This window comes from Mus musculus, chromosome 2 (assembly GCF_000001635.26).
Source record: "Mus musculus strain C57BL/6J chromosome 2, GRCm38.p6 C57BL/6J".
NCBI lineage: Eukaryota > Metazoa > Chordata > Mammalia > Rodentia > Muridae > Mus > Mus musculus.
The window spans coordinates 45,389,935-45,409,214 of NC_000068.7; the positions used below are offsets into that span (position 1 = coordinate 45,389,935).

At 36.9% G+C, this 19,280-nt stretch overlaps 1 long non-coding RNA gene across 7 annotated transcripts in view; it reads left to right on the forward strand.

The window, feature by feature from the left end:
- Nucleotides 1-379: 379 nt before the first annotated feature.
- The window catches only part of Gm13479, a 48,523-nt gene continuing 29,622 nt past the window's right edge, over nucleotides 380-19,280 (forward strand). For 2 of the 7 annotated variants that reach the window (XR_001783294.2, XR_001783293.2), the window contains exons 1-4: nucleotides 380-599; nucleotides 9,448-15,392; nucleotides 16,344-16,430; nucleotides 18,038-18,196. This is a non-coding gene — a long non-coding RNA (predicted gene 13479). Of the gene's footprint in view, nucleotides 600-9,447; nucleotides 15,393-16,343; nucleotides 16,431-18,037; nucleotides 18,197-19,173 lie in introns of all 7 variants that reach the window. The other 5 variants (XR_003953822.1, XR_003953823.1, XR_001783291.2 and 2 more) reach the window with 5 other exon arrangements.

Below are 19,280 nucleotides of genomic sequence, written 5' to 3' on the forward strand. Positions count from 1 at the left end.
AGGGCCTTCTGACATGTCTCTTTAAATTTTCTGTAAGTGGCTCCAGTTATATTTGCTTTCCTTGATTTTTACAGGATCCTAGGGGAACAGCCCATTCTCTCTCATGACAAAGAAAGAGCCCAGGAAGGGGGCAATGCTCCCCTCACAGGTGATGGAGTTGTATAAAGAATGCAGCAGATAATGGCTGGCTTGTCCTCTGAACAGATGGTGATGGTCTTGTTGCTAGGATAAGGCCTCAAGAATTTAGTTTTTAATTCCACATTATTTGCCTCAGTGCCATGAATATCCCTTGGTTTCCTGAGGCAAAAATACAAAAAAAAAAAAAAAAAAAAAAAAAAAAAAAAACTACACACAAGGAGGGACACAGAAAGTGAGGGGTGAGAGAGAGCCCAAATGTGACAAGGCTGCAGAGCAGAGTAGAGTCCTGCAAGAGAGGCTTTAGGGAAAATGCAGGCTCAGCTGTCTGCAATCACCTGGGTTTAAAAGGCAGGAAGGAAGGAAGACTGGTTGGCAAGAGACCTGGGCCTTTGATGCCTTCCATACCACAGAGGAAAATGCCCATTCTTCCCGTTAGAAGTCTGTTGGCTTTCCTAATTAAGGTAAACATGTTTCTGAAGGAGTTAACTCTCATGGCATGGCATTTGTAAAAACAACTATGTATACACAGAAGAATGTTTGCCCAGGATTTGGGCCCGCGGTAATTGTATGAAACATTTTACAGAAATAGTTTAAAATAGTTACCTTATTTTGAAGTGAGTGATTTTTCCTTCCCTCTAGTCAATTAAATACATAATTTCAATTCTTGAGGATGAAAACTAGAGGTTTTTTGTTTGTTTGTTTGTTTGTTTTTGTTTGTTTTTTTGTTTTTTGTTTTTTTAATAAGCAAATGCTTAGAAAGTGTTAAGCATATCTCTGGAGCATAAAAAAAATATACTCGATTAACAGCTTTATTCTGTTATTATTAATTATCTCCAGAAAACATCCACTCACGCGATTTTCAGTAAAATGTTGTTATTCTTAGTTTCTTTTGTTGAACAGCAAAGGCATATTTGTGACAACAGTAGGGTAAAGGCTTCGGAGAGCCTACGAGCTCATGGAGAGAGCATGTGGCTCTGTCAGGATAGGATTGTCACCAGTCTGGTCTCTTCAATGAAGCCATCAGCTGCACTGAGATTAATCACTTGCTTCTGAATTACCTGTATGTAATTTTAGTGATCAGTAGCTGGTCATGTGATTTCTGACTGAGGGCATTTCATCAAGTCTTGGAGTTCAGCTGCACTTCAGAATAAATCGCTGGCGAGTGCTTTCTGTGCCCTGTAGTTTGCTTCAGAAAAGAGTCAGGGGCCTGGCAGTGTAGAGAAAAGTCTCTGCTAGCCAGCACTGTCATCAGTAATGCCGAGGTCAGAGCTGTCACCAAGGCCCAGATTTTATGGGTTAGGAGTCTAAATCACAGACTGCAACTTGTGTCTGGAAAGCTGTCAATCACACACAGGTTTTATATTCCTTGCTTTGGAGGAAAATGATGACATAGGTTTTGTTTTAGGTTTTTTTTTTTTTCTTTTCCTTTTATTCCTCTCCAACCTTTGCATTTATGACCCTCTCACTTCTTCTCTTGACAAACCAAGCTATGGTCCTTTCTTTTGAAAGACCCAAGGTTGTATTTTTTAAAATGGCTACCATCATCAAAATTACCTGGATGGTAGTACACGCCCTCTGGGCTCTTAAGTAAACTATTAGCATAGTCTGAGTGATTTAATTTAAGGCAAGGTGTTAATGACTTATTAATGACTTCTTAGATACTATGTTTGCTTTCTGGTAAAGATTTTTAATGATGCGAAAAAATAATGACTAGTGATTAGAATTCTGAATGCTACTGGAGAAATGGCGATAAGACTGTGGGGGCCGGAGAGATATGGCAGGGATAGATACTCCACCGTGATTCTCAGTTCACACTGTGTAGATGGCTGTCTTCCTGTTAAATATCTGACCAGCCATGTTTCAAAAATTTTGCCATATTCAACTGTGTGTGTCTCAGGATGTGACAGACACCATAATCTGGCTCTTTAATTCTACAAAAGCGTGCTATAAATTGTGTGTTCCAAAAAAGTAGACTTCATTTAAATAACCAATTATTTTAGAAATAAAAGTCCAATTGCTAAAGTATTCATTTTTGCCAAACTTGCTTCTAAAATTGCTTTTAGACGTATTTGTATGAAGGTAAGTTCTATTTTATCTCTAAGATAAATTTACTTAAAGTTTTACATGAAAACATTAGGTCTGAACAGAATATGGATTCTCTAACATTTTGCATTTACCAAAGAGATGTTCTAATGAATATGCCCCGGTTAAATGAATTTGATCTATTTTTCTACTTTTTTTTTATTGTTTTCAGTTTTAGTAGATAATGAAGCAAACAGTTGTTTGCATTTCTTCTGGTAAAATTTATACCATTAAGCAAAAAGAAGGTTCATTTCCTATCCTAAAACAAGACCACAGGAAACAAGCAAATGTCCATAGAAAAAGCACTTGAAAAATCTCTACCAAAGGCTGAAGCAAAAAATAGGATAAATCTTTGTTATTTTCTTTTTAAAAGTATAGAAGGAATGAAGCTTGTACAACCACTCTGGAAATCAGTCTGGCAGTCCCTCAGAAAATTGGACATAGTACTACCAGAGGGTCCCGCAATACCTCTCCTGGGCATATATCCAGAAGATGTCCCAACCGGTAAGAAGGACACATGCTCCACTATGTTCATAGCAGCCTTATTTATAATAGCCAGAAGCTGGAAAGAACCCAGATGCCCCTCAACAGAGGAATGGATACAAAAAATGTGGTACATTTACACAATGGAGTACTACTCAGCTATTAAAAAGAATGAATTTATGAAATTCCTAGGCAAATGGTTGGACCTGGAGGGCATCATCCTGAGTGAGGTAACCCAATCACAAAAGAACTCAAATGAAATGTACTCACTGATAAGTGGATATTAGCCCAGAAACTTAGTATAGTGAGATATAAGGTACACTATGCAAAACACATGAAACTGAAGAAGACCGAAGACCAAAGTGTGGACACTTTGCTCCTTCTTAGAATTGGAAACAATCACCCATGGAAGGAGTTACAGAGACAAAGTTTGGAGCTCAGACAAAAGGATGGACCATCTAGAGACTGCCATATCCAGGGATCCATCCCATAATTAGCTTCCAAATGATGACACCATTGCATACACTAGCAAGCTTTGGCTGAAAGGACCCAGATATAGCTGTCTCTTGTGAGACTATGCCGGGGCCTAGCAAACACAGAAGTGGATGCTCACAGTCAACTATTGGATGGATCACAGGGCCCCCAATGGAGGAGCTAGAGAAACTATCCAAGGAGCTAAAGAGATCTGCAACCCTATCGGTGGAACAACATTATGAACTAACCAGTACCCTGGAGCTCTTGACTCCAGCTGCATATATATCAAAAGATGGCCTAGTCGGCCATCACTGGAAAGAGAGGCCCATTGGACTTGCAAACTTTATATGCCCCAGTACAGGGCCAAAAAATGGAAATGGGTGGGTAGGGGAGTGCGGGGGGAGGGTGTGGGGGACTTTTGGGATAGCATGGGAAATGTAATTGAGGAAAATACGTAATAAAAAATGAATAAATCAAGAAATAGTACACTAATACATAGGACTCTCTTTTTAGTGTGGGGAGTGTATGCTGGCCGCAGATTTTAAATGATGACTGCAAACTTGGACCTAACACTTTCATGATTCCAATGACCACCATGCCAGCATTGGAACCAAAGAAACCTGCGAGGTCATGGGTGGAGTTTTGGAGTCCTGGTGGGTTGGTGGCTTACTGTTATTTTTGCCTGAGATGTTTCCAGTGGTTAACCTTCTTGGTGAGCAGCAAATGAGGGATTGGTAATGATGTCTGCAGAAGTAGACAGTAATAAGAGCTAGAAAACAAAACAATACAATTCAATAAAGTAACTCTTTTCTATCCATTGACCTATTTAGTTTCTTATCTTTAATGTAGTACACAGGTATATTTTCTTACATACCCCAGATGTTATATGCTGTGAAGAGAAGTGACCTTCTATTATTTCACTGGCATTTACAGCTAAGTTCAGTTATTGTACTATGTTGTTGGTACATAATTCATAGAGAAGAAAAAAAATCCAAGATTGTTTTGTTTATTACATTGCTTACAATGTGTTCAAGTTGTGGGTTTATTCTATTCTATCTTTCCTCTGTGTGCTCTATGCTCTTGATACCCTTTCAGCTTTCTCTCTCTCTCTCTCTCTCTCTCTCTCTCTCTCTCTCTCTCTCTCTCTCTCTCTTTCTCTCTCTCTGTATACAGGCTCATGTGTGAGTATGCATACATGTGTCAGAGAACAATCTTGGGTGTCATTCCTCAGGAGGTATCATATACCTTGTTGTTTGAGATGAAGTCTCCCACTGATCAGGAGTTTGCCAATTAAGCTAGAATGTCTGGCAGAGAACCCCAGGCTTCCCCCAAATTAACCTCTTCAGTACTGGGATTGTAGGCATGTTCCAACATGCATGTCTCTTTTTTTTTTCCCCATGGGTTTTGGGGATTGATGTCAGATCCTTGTTCTTGTGCATCAAGCATGTTACCAACTGAGCCCCCATCCCTGCTTTATTATTCTAGCATTGCATATAGATTTTACAGGGATCACTAAACAGCAGACAGTTTCATCAAATATACCAATGAGTGGTATTGTACACACAGTCCAATGTATAGATGATAATATTTTATCATTGTTGATTTGATAACAAACCATCATCATTTCATGAAATGGCTCTAAGTTTGCATTCAAAAAGTGAAGTGTACAGAAACAAATTGTTTTGTGTAGCTCTATATCTGGGTGTGAAAATCCCCTGGGTTTCTTATTTCCTTGTGATCCTTAAGGAACTTAAAACATTGTACTCTATAAAGAGTAAACTCAGCATTCAAGAATGAAATAAAGAACTGACTAAGATGACAATTATAATAGATGCAACTATGGATGACATAGTTGCAGCCTATGTTTCAATTGTTAAAAAAAAAATCAAGGGAGTAAATTTAAGAGAATTGTTTGGGGGAGATTTTGAGATTAAAATAAAAGCTACAAGTCAGATTAAGAACAATAGTATTCTACCTTGCAATGAAATTCTGCTTTGCTAAAGATGAAGGGATAGGATGGCAAAAGTAAGAGAAAAAACATAGAGTCTACAAGTTGCTGGCTTAGATAGGACTTGAAAGTAATTTGAAGGGTAATTTGCACCTAATCAAAACTTTTGAACTATGAACATTTAGGCTGTATACTGTAGACTTAAAACACTGCCTGACATTGTGAAAAAGCAAGATATTCTCAGAGTGCTTAGTCAATCTGGCGGTTGGACAGGAACACTGGTAATTCTGCTTCACTCCACAGTCAATGTAGCAATACCAATATCACACCCAATCTACTTACTCCCTACAATCTGAAGGTAACAGGGATTGATTCTTTATTTGTACTGTTTTTTATCCCTTAGTACAAAAAGGAGAGTAATGGTACCTCATGGAAAAAAAGCATTATATTCCATGAATATGCTGCTCTGTGTAGAGACTAAAGGTGGATTGAAGTAAGAAAAAAAAATCAGCACAGAACAATTTGCCAAATATGATCTTAAGTATTTTTAACGTTGTTTTTCTTTTTCAAGAGCAATTTTTAAGAAGAATTATTTTAAAAAACAGTATTATGATCTGAATTAAATTTAAGAAGACAAATTTGGAAGACAAATTTAAGAAGACAAAGAAATAACCTGCTTAAGCACACAAACAATAAGACACACTTATCTTCCTCTTTGTTTCATTGCCTTTCAGGAGCTGGCCTCTCACTTGTTCTCCTCATCCCATTTGGGTTGACAGTAAGCATGAGACCAAAGCTTTTCTCGTCAGTCATTTCATTACTGTACCCGAACTATGAAAAACATACTTGCAGTTATAAAATTGTGTTGACTTTGGACTGTGCATTATTGAATTGGCTCTAGGAGTTGGCAGTAATCTTTGTTAGCCAGTATGGTTCTAGAGGTAGCTCAAAGACATTCCTCATTAGAAAGTTAGGGAAGCCTTTAGCCAGTAATTGTCTCTGTAGTTCAGATACAAACATTACTCCATCTGTTCAAAGTAAACCACCATTCAAGTCTAACCTGCCTTGGCATTGCAGGATACAAAGGATCTGGTCAGCAGTTAGGACATCCCTGTGGCATTTGCTTTGACCTACATTTCTGATGTTCTCCAAGTCCATATAATTCAATATAGGTCAGCATTCCATGGGGAGAAATCAGAATGCTCAGCTGTCCATCATACCTTGAGATCACATTCATATATGTACACATATATTCATATCCAATTGGATATATGTCAAATACATATACATATATAAATAGTCATCTATCTATCTATCTATCTATCTATCTATCTATCTATCTATCTATCTAGGTATATATGTATGTATATATATATACATATATATATTCTCTGTTATATATATTTCTTCCATATATAGACCATATCTAAATTTCTGCTGGTTGGCAACCTCTAATATATCACTTAGAGGATCCCTCTCCTCTCTTGTATATTTGTTGGATTGGGCTACCATAACAAAATACCATACACAGGACAACTTCAACAATAGAAGTTTATTTTCTCCTAGTTCTGGATGCCAGAAATGTGACCTCATAAGTCAGCAGGTTTGGTTTCTTCCATTGCCACTTGTCTTGGCTTACAGCTGGTCCTTTCTCACTATATATGTACCTGCTTGCTCACTGGCCTAATAGGTCTCTTCTGCCTTCTCTTCTTTATATTGATTAGAGCTCACCTCTACAATTTCAATTTGCTTACTCTTTTAAGGGCTTATCAGCAGACACAGTCTCATTAAGGAGTACTGGGACTAAGGACTTCAGGAATTTTAGAAAGCCAAAATTTAATTCTAATACAATAGCAACTACAGTGTCTCTAGGAGTAGAAGTTCAGCCCCTATGTGAAAAAAAATGAGAGAGAGAGAGAGAGAGAGAGAGAGAGAGAGAGAGAGAGAGAGAGAGAGAGACAGACTAGTCCTTCTCCTCAAATGTTGTCTCCCACTGATATATGACCTGGAGATATTTCATGAGGCTGTTAATGCCGGTGTCTTCTATAAGTGCTCCTCTGAACATTTGCAAGTGTTTTCTCTGAGAAACTTTTCAGCTTTATAAGATCGTGTGTCTACAAATGACTACAAAGCTTTCCATGCTGTGATTATGATGATTCATAGAATTTCTTAACTTTAAGACTAAGTTATAGTCTATATTGGTTGCTGTTTGAAGGATATGTTGTACCTCAGTTCTAAAACTGCCCGTGTATGAAAATTATGAAAATTACACTACAGGTTTTCACATTGATCTATAAGTAGGAAGAAAACTTTGCTTTGATTTAAGTGGGGTTTTTTATATTACCAAATTAACACAGTAATTAGTATCCTGAGTATTTTGCTCCCATATAAAATCTTGGAATACGAGGCACAGGCTTATACTGGTTGATCAGCTGAAATAAAGAAGACAAAAATTGGGAATGGAAAAAATCCCTGGAGATCGATATCATATTGTGATATGTATTTGGTAAAATTGTGTATAACAACCTGGAAGGCAGATGCACCAAGCCTGCCAATTTAGAAAAAGCCTTTAGAGAGAGCCAGAATATTTGTGTTTCTTTTCATTGCATTTAGCAAGATGGCAAGAAGAAATAACCACAGGAAAGGCTACGCTGGTTTCTAGCATCGCTACTGAGGGGGCATAGTCTAGTGCTTCTGTACTCTAAATCCTCAGTGAGAAGACTGAAACAAGACAAAACAACAACAACAACCAACTGACTGTTGGCTTTCCAAGTTTCAATAATACTTTTCACAATGAAATTGACTCAGTGTAATTGACAAGACAAAATAAAACGGGACACAAAGCTCTCTAGAATGAGTGGGTGATATGTTCCAAAGCACTCCTCCCAGTCAAACAGCTTTCAGAAGAAATCAAAACCAAAGAAAAACTAACCAAGATCACTGCAAACGTCCCCCCGGGTATAATGTAAATTAAAGGTGTTTCTCTAAAAACCAACTATATTTGAATAATGAGCAGGAAAATCTGTGATGTGTAAGCCAAGAACTGCAGCTTCCCCTTGCCCCCTGCTCCACTAAGGAGTGATGTAGGCATGAACTCTGTATCTTTCCTTTTTCTCTTCTAGAAAAAGGACAGGGAGTTTCTTCCCATCCCGATGCACCGACTTTATTTGAGGCTGCATTCTGAGCAGATGTGGCTAAGACACTAAGACATCCGTTTGTGCAGCTCCCAGAGATGTCATGGAGAACCACCTGTCAAGAACTCCGGAGTTCTGGCCACACTAGCCTTGGCCATACCGAGAGTTCTTCATTGAGAATGTCAGGCAGAAGGGACCTGGGGCTGGCTGCCCTGGTACCACCACTGGAATTGAGGAGAGAAGCAAGCCAGTTATCTTCAGATGTGATGGAAAGTGATTGATGCTACTTGTAACAGAGTGTGGACAAGTTCAAGGCGAAGGTCATTCTCTAAAGGAGTAACAGTTGTGATAATAAAATCCATATGCTTATTGATGAAATAGAAATAATAAACGGGAAAGTTAGTATAGCAAACGGAAAAATGACTGCTTGCTCACTTCTTTGGATGTCTAGTTATGTAAAGAACAGTGTTTGTTGAGTTTTGCCATTTATATATGTAGGAGGTGCGGCAGTAAAAAAAAGTCACACGCAGGAAGAAGGCTACACAGGAGAAGCATTTCGTCTAACACTTGATGAAGAATGGAAGCCTGAGGTTATTTATTTTAAGATGCATGTGGTCCTTAAGTAACTATTAAGGAAATTACTAAAATACATAGTAGGAATTATTAAATACATCCAAATGTTATATTAAAAAAACTTCCTCCAGAGCTATAGCAAAAAAACAAAGGAGAGAGAAATGATCAAAATATGAATGTATATATAAAAATTAATGTGGCAGACATAAGTCAAACTATACTATCATACAGTCAATATTAATAAAATAAATATTACGAGAAAACGTAGAGCTGGTATAATTAGATAAAACTACTAAAATCCAACTAATTGCTACTAGAGGCTCATTTCAGATTCTAAAATACAAATAAATTAAGAGTAAGCAGAGAGAAAAAAGGGTTGTTATGTAAATAGTAATCATAAGAAAACTGGAAAGTTTATATTACTATTATAAAAAATAGACTTTATACAGAGTCCCTTAATGATAATGCAAGTTTCATATGTTAGAAACATGAAAAATATATTATTCACGCACAGCAGAATAAAGTACTAATAGAAGCAATTTATTTATAGAAACAATAGCAGTAAAGATAATCTAGAAGTCATAGAAACATCATCACCTCACTTCTGTGTTCTAGAGCATCAGTTAGAAGCTGAACATGGAGCTGGAAGAACTGAGTAGTCTCGATCCTTGTGGAAGAGCAGACATCTGGAGATGGGGTCGAAACAGCAGAAGACGCATTTTCTCAAGGTCATGTGGCACATTTCTTACAACATTAGACAAAAAAGGAAGCTTAATTTGTCCACAACGATTAAAAATACAAAGTGTGTTAGATGATTAAATGGAATTTGAAATTAGTCTTAAGACACTGATAAACTTAAAAACACTTGAATGTCAAATAGTGAAAACAAAAATTATATCTTAAAAGCCCTTGAAGTATTTTAGGTGTCCTTATAGCACATATACGAAAACATGTTCTTCATGGTTATCTCCCCCATTTCCCAAACTCCTTGTTCTCTCATATCTTTCCATCCCCAGTGCCCTCCCCTGATCTTAATGTCCTGTGTGTCATTACCTTTCTAAAGCTTCATCCTTCCTTGGAGTCCCCTTTTATTTTATGACTGTTTCTGCGATTTTTCTGAAATAGGAATTTATAGCTGTAAATTTCCTTTTAGAACTGCTTTCAATGAACCACACAGGTTCTGGTATTTGGCATTTTATCTGTAACTCAATTTTAGGATTTTTTTTCTTTTTTCTTTTTGTTTTTTTGAGACAGGGTTTCTCTGTATAGTCCTGGCAGTCTTGAAACTCACTCTGTAGACCAGGCTGGCCTCAAACTCAGAAATCCACCTGCCTCTGCCTCCCAAGTGCTGGGATTAAAGGTGTGCTCCACCACCACCTGGCCCAATTTTAGGAGTTTTTAAGTTCTCACCTGATGTGTTTAATAAGCCACTTAATAATTTGTTCAATGTCCTTGAATTTGTGTATCTTTTATTGCTTCTTTGCTGTTATTAGTTTTCAATTGAAATTAGATAACATAGAAGATATTCTTTCAATAATTCTTGTACGTGTTAAGACCTAGTATGTGTTCTAAAATGTGGTCTACTTTACAGAAAGTTCCATAAACTGCCAAGAAGAACACATTTCTGCTGTTTTGTGTAAAATATTTGTAAAACACATTTGATCTAATAAGTTTGATGTCATTTTCTTTTATTTTTGTGAGATTTGGGTATTTATTGAAATCTCTCATTGTATTTAGCTCAACTATGACTTTACATCAAAACGACTCATTTTTATAAAGTTAGGCACACTAATATTTAGTGAATATATGTTTAGAATTGGAACATTTTCTTAATAGGTTAGAACCTTTTTTTTAACTTGTAGGAAGACATCTATGAGAGTTTCAAATCTCACAAAGCAATCAAAGTGAATCATATATCCATCTATTCAGCTCTCAAATGAATTTTAAGGCATCAAATTGATCCTTGAAAAGGCACACCAAGGTTGGACAGTATAATGAACAAATTGTGGTACCAGTATTAGGATCCACATGTAAAACTATGGAATCCAGTTAAACCAGTCCATACCTAAGTTTTAAAACCAAGATGGGCATAAATGTCAGAACCGTAGATTTAATGGTGAATTTTCTGTTATGGAGCCAAAAGCATGAGCAACAGAAAAGAAAACCAGTATGTAGATCTGACTTAAAACTGGCTTTCACGGTAGTGAAAATACAACCCATAGTGGACACATAAGGGAATTGAATCTAGAAAACATATACAAGTCTCACAGCAACATAATAAAAGGACCCAATTTTAAATAATGGTCAAATAAATGTAATAGACAATCTAGTAAAGAGATATACAAATAGATAATAAACACACAAACAACAGTCTGTCTTATTAGTCTTCAGGGAAATATAAGTCAACAATTGCAAAAAGGCACTATTTCATAACCAAGTTGGATGGCTGTATTAAAATGTCAGATTATAGCAAGAGCAAGAGAGGATGAGCATAACTCAGAATCCTCATACACTATGAGGAGGCTGTAAATTAGTGCAGCCTCATCCTGGTATGAAAATATCCTGGTAATTCTTCAAATGCCTAATTACAGAAGAACCATATAATGGCATAATCTCACTTCTTGATGTATTCATCTAAGAGAAATGCAAAAAAAAAATAGTCACAGAAAAATAGTACACATTTCTAGCAACATTATTTACAATAGCCAGAAAGTTGAGACCATTTAAATATCTATGAACTGATGAACCAATAAGCAAAATATGGTCTACCCATGTAACATAAGATTATTATTCATTCATGCTTCAATATGAAAAAGTTTCTGAAACTCTATGCTAAGTAAATAATGTCATTGGTAACGTATGGCTCTATTTTTATAAAATGTAAAGAATAGGAAATGTACAGACACTAAAAGTAGGGTGCTATATAAAATTGGGAGGATGAAAGGAAAGATACACTATTTTATGTGAGGTAGTAAAAATGGTCAAAACTAGTTGTCATGATTGTTGAAAAAACATCAAATCCACTGAATTATAAACTTGAAAGGATCAACTATGTGTTACATAAATTATATATCAAGAGTGCTAATATAAAAAATACATGTGTTAACATCTCACCTAGACATACTGGTTTAGTTGTATTCATGTAGATAGATCAGGATGGAGAAATGGAATCAGCATTAACAGACAAAATAAGATAACAAAAACTTAATATGAGACGCCAAGGTCTTAACTCAAAATCTTTAAATTGTGACCGCTGACTGGTATAACTGAGTGAAAATATATATCACAGCTTTCTCAGATTTTAATAGATGAATCTTTCCAACAGACCACTAGTTACAGCCTTACAGAACTCTTTTCCAATTAATTCATTAATTAACTAAAGTGAATTATTTATTCACTTTACATTCAGATCATATCCTACCCTCTTTTCCTGGTCTCCCTTCAAACAGCCCCTCCTCCACACTTCCTTTTTTTTTTTTCTCCTCCGAGAAGGGGAAGGTCCTGTTTTTGTGCTTATTCTTTTGCTTACTTCAAGTCCTTTTTTGGTTTGTTGGAGATAGTGTTATACCATCCCTGGGTACCAACCCACCCTGGCACATCAAGTCACTCAAGACTAGGTACATCCTCTCCCACTGAGGCCAGACAATTCCAGCCCATGTATCATCTTTGGTTGTTGGTTCAGTCTCTGGGAGCTCTCAAGGGTCCAGGTTAGTTGATTCTGTTGGTCTTCTTGTAGAGTTCCTATCCCTTCTTGGTCCCTCAATCCTTCCCCCCAACTCTTCCACAAGACTCCCTGAGCTACATATAATGTTTATCTGTGGGTCTCTGTGTCTGTTTTGGTCAGTTTCTAGGTGGATCCTCTCAGATAACAGTTATGCTAGGCTCCTGTCTGTAAGTATAACAGGGTATTATTAGTAGTGTCAGGGATTGGTTATTGTACTACTCTACAGTTGGCCCATCAGGATTCTGCAACTGTCTGTGAGTACTGTAGGTCTGTCTACTGTTTGCCTATTTTAATATAAGTGTCTGATAATGCTCTTTTGTTTTTGTATTCATATCAGTGTAGAAAAAGTAAAGAGTTATCTTTCTCACAGTCATGGGACCACCAGGAACTAACTTAACTTGAATAAAGAAAAACAACAACTTAGTAACATTAATCTCAAAAAAGTAAGTGAAATGTTGCTTTTTGGGAGACTGGACTGTGTTCCATTGTGTAGATAGCAGGGAGTGCGTGACTATTATGAATGACCAGAAAGATAGAAGATGGAATCAGTACCTAGATAAAAACAGAAACTTCATGGTTCTTGCTTAGGCCATGCAGCTTTATTTTCTTGTCTGTCTTAAATTTAATTGTTGCAACATGATAGGTCCTAACTAGAAGAACTTTGGTTGTCATATCCAGCCCCATTAAGACTTATTGTACATATTTTCCATTATTTTCTCCCCTGTCTGCTGGCTTGTAGGGACTCATCTCTAGGGTGATCATGGAAGCATCCCACTATAGTAACTATACTTCGTCATGCAGGTCCTTAAAGGATATCTTGGAGCATGGCTCCACCCACATGGCTTACCATTGGGGAATTATTTATATTGCAAGAATTTGTATCATTAATTTGCCTCAAAAATGACCTCCACTGACTTATACATAATTCTCAACATTTCATTTCCCCTGAACCCACTGAGTGTGATACATGTTTATCTCTGAGTAAATGTTTTCCCTTTCCGGTTTATACATACTCTATAGATAAAGAATTTAGTTCTTTGATTGTTTAAGGTATAGAAAGAATTCCATCTTGAGTTTTGTGTCTTCTTGCATTACTGGTGGCTTCTTTTCTGGAACTCTTAGTTAAATTTATGGTATATATGTAATTTATATTTTGTTAATCTGAGAAACATAAACATATTGCTCTCTAGGAAGTGTAAGCACAGTTGCAGGGGGGAAGGAGAGTCAGGCAAGATAAGTACATATTATGTCCATTGCATTTTCTTTCCTCATGAGGTATATTTAACAACTTTTTTTTTTGCGTGAAGGAGAAGAAATACATTTAGATCTGCAGCAGTCAGTCTGGATTTGTAGACTTTTTAATAGATTTGGATTACCATTAAATAAATTTGATGGATAACTGCAGAACCAACTAATAATAATATACTATACATGAACTATATACAACTTTAATTTGGCCCTCATTTCATATTGGTAGTATATTGTAGCATTCTCCCCAATATTTTCACTTGCAATGCTAGAGAAAAATTCTGGAAAGTATTTACCAAAAAAAAAAAAAAAAAAAAAAAGAGTGTTACTCATTTAAATAATTTATTTTTCAATCAGGAACATCAGTGTGATGATTAATACCCTGCATTCGTTTTTTCTTTTTAAGAAACCTGGAACAAAGAGGCTTGTACAGTGTATATATATATATAATTCATTTAGGTGTTGAAGTCTGAGTCTACATTTGTGAGAGGAAAATTCAAAGGCGCCATAATTAATATGTCAGTCTAGGAGGAGCAGTGGATGCGGGGGTGGAAGTTAATGCAACTACCTGATGTTCAGGGGAGGAAGGGGGAAATTAGTCAGTGCGCAAGAAAAGGCCCAGCTTTCCTGTCTTCTTTCTTTGAGTTCATGCCAAGACAAACAGGTATATCCGTGAGTATCTCCATCTGGAGGTGTGGAAAGTGTAGGTTAAGTGTAATGGGCAGCAGTACATTTTGAGAGGAAGTCTGAAAGGTGTATTAGCTAGAAAGGCCAAAGTTGTTTTTCTCTGCTATGCTGCTATTTTTTTATATGAAATGAAAGATTGCCTCTGAACACTCCCATCTTTTACTTTCTCTCTTGATTAAAGAGAATTGACAGATGTCTCCTTTACACTTCCCCTATTAATACAACATGTTATTCTGAAGATAGAAATGCCATACAAACTTGTATGCATCTAGGAAAAAGAAGACAGGCACCAGTTGTTCCAGAGATGCACTGGATCCACTATCACTATCACAAGATTTGGATATTTTCATCTAGGGATAAATGTTTTCTGGAGTTTTTCTCAGACTGCTCTTCAAGTCCTTCCAATAACATTTGGTTGGTTCTGTTCTTTTGAATGTACATTGGACCAGTAAGGACTTCCATTCTATCACTGTGACAAAACTTGTCGGAACAACCCTAGTAAGAAAGTACCACTTTTTTTTTTTTTCTTAAGTTATAATTCTGGATGATTGAAGAGTCATCATAAGGATGGGAGGTATGATTTTTTCTATAGGCTCTTTTGCCCAGAGTTTTCTTCTTTGCTCAAATTTATTACCGAATCATACGAGAGGGGAAATCTAAAGTTTTCCAGGGGATACTCTCTGTATACTTTGTAGGAAATGAGAAACTTTTAGTTTAATTATAGAAACTAAATGGCCTTTTAACCTATTATTTTAGAACTTTGAAGTGAAAGGGAATGGGTCTATGAAGGAGAAAGGATACCGGTCATAATGGTCAAATATTGGTAAGAGCTGTTTCTGGTTGAGATAACTTTTTTTTTCTTTTTTTCTTTTTGAGATGCTGATCTCAGGACCCACCACAGGTTAGGCAACTTTTCTACTCAGCCATAAATCCAGCGTGTTCTTCATTTTAAAAGAAGTTCTTGGATACCTGGGAGACCTAGGGAAAGTAGTGAAAGAGAATGTCATGCCTTGAAGGGCTTCTGTTTAAAGGGTGGATGTTTAATCTGAAATGGAAATGCTTTCCGGAAGTCATTAAGCACAGCTGTAGTACATTGTTTCAGACAAATGAAATGAATCCACACAATAAGAAGATGTAGAAAAAGGATCTAGAAGAATGTAAAATGAGAAATACTTTAGATGCAGTAGATATTTGGGGTGGAAGGCAGAGATTAGTTGAATATAAAGGAGGAAACGAAACCCTGTGAAATAATTGTCAGCATTATGCATTGAGTTCTACATGCTTGAAGTGGCCGTAGTACATTTTAGTGGTTCAGTTACTAATAGGTTAGAAAACAGTTTCAGAAAGAGTAACTCGTATTTGAAGGTATGAGGTAAAACGAGGAATGCACGCTTTGAGATATGAAGCCTCTGTGTTGACCAGCTGGACTTGGACCCAGAGGGACTGGGGCTACTTCTGGCTCCTCCTTTACTGGCCAGATGTCCTTGATGATCAATAACCTTGGCCTTAAATGTCTCTTCAACAAATTACAAATGGTCATAGAGTTTACCTGGTAGGATTGTTGTGATTATTAAAGGTAATCAATAAATGGTGAGAGTTTAAATTATTGTGATCACAATATGACTTTCAACCTGGAGAATAGTGGTAGTGTTCTACAAGTGACAGAGAAGGTTCTTAAACCCATAAAAGAACATTTTGGTATAGAGACTACTTTAATTTCCTTCACTCGTTTGAAATATTGCAAAAGTGGTTATTAATACCTTACTGAAGTAATTTTGCAATGTAAATATGGCATGCCTGTTAATATTTTGTGCTATTCTGTGTGAAGTAACATGACTCCAACTTTCTTTAGGAAAAGGACGTTCAAAATGAAATGTGAGGAGGATCAAAGAAGAGTCAGAACAAAATCAAATCATGTTTCAACTCTATTATGTATGTGGTATGTGTGTACACATTGACACTTCTTGTACCTCCTAAGTTTTTTCCTCTATGAGTATAAGAACATGTATGGCAATGACAATGACATTGACTGTGACAAGGGAATGTCAGGACTTAATTATGTCAGTAATCTGAAGCTCAACCCTAACAACTAAATGAGTGTTTGAGGAACAAATGAAAAACAGCATTTTTGTTGTTGTTATTGTTGTTATTATTGGTATTGTGAAGGTTTTGATTCTATCTGGTCAAAATGAGAACACGTAGCTAGAGAATTTAGACAAAATAAAATATCCAGGAGAAGTTCACATTAATAGCCTTGAGTATTTAATTGATTTGGTGTCATTAAGTTTGCAAAAGCAGGTTTGACTTTACAGGAATTTGCAATGTGTAATGTAGATGCTGCATTGTCTTTGAGCTGTTAGAAAATTCTACTTTGCCTTTTCATAAATTTTAGCGGTACTACAAAGCTGTTAGTCATAACAAGGCACTTTATAGTTCAATGTAATTTTCCTTCTTTTTCTTTTCTTTTTAAAAAAAACACAGTTTTAAATGTAATAAAGCCTTTCCTGCTGTAAATTCTAACTCTTTTTTTTCCTAAGGGAAGATTAATTTGTAAATATGCTAATGGATTTGTATAATATTATACTTTCCCAAGAAAAAATTATATTACTTCATGTGAATGAACACATCTATCTTCTTCAGTTTATAAACCAAAGGTTAAAAACAGCCCAAACGTTTGCCTACTATGTGTCTTGTAACGAAAATGACTGCAGGCGCAGCCACAAACTTGGCATTTTACCGCCAATTTATTGGATGAAATTTTTCAACCTTTTTATTGAGTTTTTCTCATTTAGCTGTACTTGAATTCTAGCTAATAAAATGCAATTCCTCTTACAACAAGGTGAATGAGGAAACATTATGCTCAAAATAGAAGGGCTTTTTAAGCAGGAAGTAGGTCTGAAAGAACAAATGCTTGGTTCAAAAGTGTTATTGGTGGTGAGGATGCTGTGATGTAGATGTCCCCACAGGCAGATCTCATTAAAACGGCAGCATGAGTTCTTAGGTTAGACAATGTGCTCAGGGGCACCTTGGCTCAGGCAGGTAGCCTTTAAGATCAGCCTGATATTTTGCACGAGAAACTTAATCCTGCTTCTTCTTAGGTGTTTGTGTATTACTTATTCTCAACAGCTAGTTCATTCCATTGCATAAATTACATTTTGAAGTTAGGCGGAGATACCCAGTGTGCCCTGCCAGTATCCTGAGATGCCCTCCAGAATGAGCATGTCTGTGCTCCTTAGGGGGTGACCCGCACCTTAAGGTGGGATTTACATTACATGGTCATTTTTTTCTGAGGGACTTGATGAAACCTTAAAGAGAAATAAGCAAGAAAGGAGAACCCTATGATGAGAATTAACACTGTAGTCTAACTAAACATGAATTTCTTCCTTATTGTGGTGTGTTCAGCCTCCCCCATTAATTAGATACACTGTATTCGCAAAATATTTTTTAACTAGTTAACTTAAAAAAAAAGTCCTCACTCAAGGGAAAAATTTTTATAGATTGTCAAGTATAATTATGGTAGTTGTCTCATTTTCAAATATTTTCCAGAAAAGAGTATTAGTAGAGCCCTCTGCATTAAGAGGAGAAACGGGATCTGCTCGGTGCACGATTTACTTGGGACACAAATTAGCGAAGAGACAGAATTCTTGGGGTCTAGGTTTCATGATGTGGGGCCCACGGCCTGCTGCACTGCCTGCCACGGATGTGGTAAGTTTGCCAGCTTGTTTTCATTGTTTGTGATAGAAATTCATTTTAAACTGCTTTAAGCTGGATGGTGGGTGGGAAGTTAAAACAAATGGGCTTAGATAATTTCAAGTCCAGAAATATAGCTAGAACAAACATAGATCTATCACGGCGCTCACAGCATGCCAGCAGGTGCTGACGGCGTGCATCTCTTCCTACTGTTTTCCTACATTTGGCTTTTCTGTTGGTATTTGGTGATCAGTAGCTACCACCAACCAGCAAGTCTGGGCATAGATCGAGCTTCTATTTTCTCACAGTCCCAGCAACCTCTAGGGCTGTCGCCTTGTGTGCTAGATCGTGGATTTACAATAGAACTCGAGTAGAAGCAACAGTTCCACCCATTCCACAGAAATGGAGCATGGGAATGGAAGTGCCTTACGGGAAAAGAGTTTATGATAGGAGGAGGATTGTATAATATTCAGATGAAGGAATCCAGTCCACCACTGTTAAGAATGGAAATATTATGACATAATAAAGAGCTAAGAAAGGAACCTAAGGGGCAAAGCCACCCAAAGGGGCATTTTGTTACGCATAAAGAAAATTTGAGATATTCTTTGTTGAAGCCATGCCTTTCTATCATAATTTTCAACATGTCCCTATGTGGGTCTCCATAGCAGGAAAATCAAAATGGGAGGATCCTTGCTTCTGAGTAATTTTATAATACTAGGTTTTGTTTTTTGTTTGTTTGTTTGTTTTTTAGTTAGAATCAAGTCTTTCCCATAAGTCTACCTTATTCACTTTTTCTAAGAATGTTACATAGAGCTGGACTCAAAGCAAATTCTAAGTTCATAATGATGGATTTACTTCAGCTGCCTAAAATGCTTATCGCACTGAAGGGTTTGGAGGGAGTTTTCTCAGCTCCGATCCTGAGAGCTGCACTTGTTTCTCATCTTCCCATATCACTCAAGGAGTCTGAATATGTCCTTTCAACGTGCCTCCAGGTTTCTGTGCTTTCTCTCACACCACCAACGCTGTCTGGCAGAAACTGGAACCACGCGGCTGTCTTTCTTCCATATCGAAGGGCTGTGCTGTGCAAAGCATTGCTTCA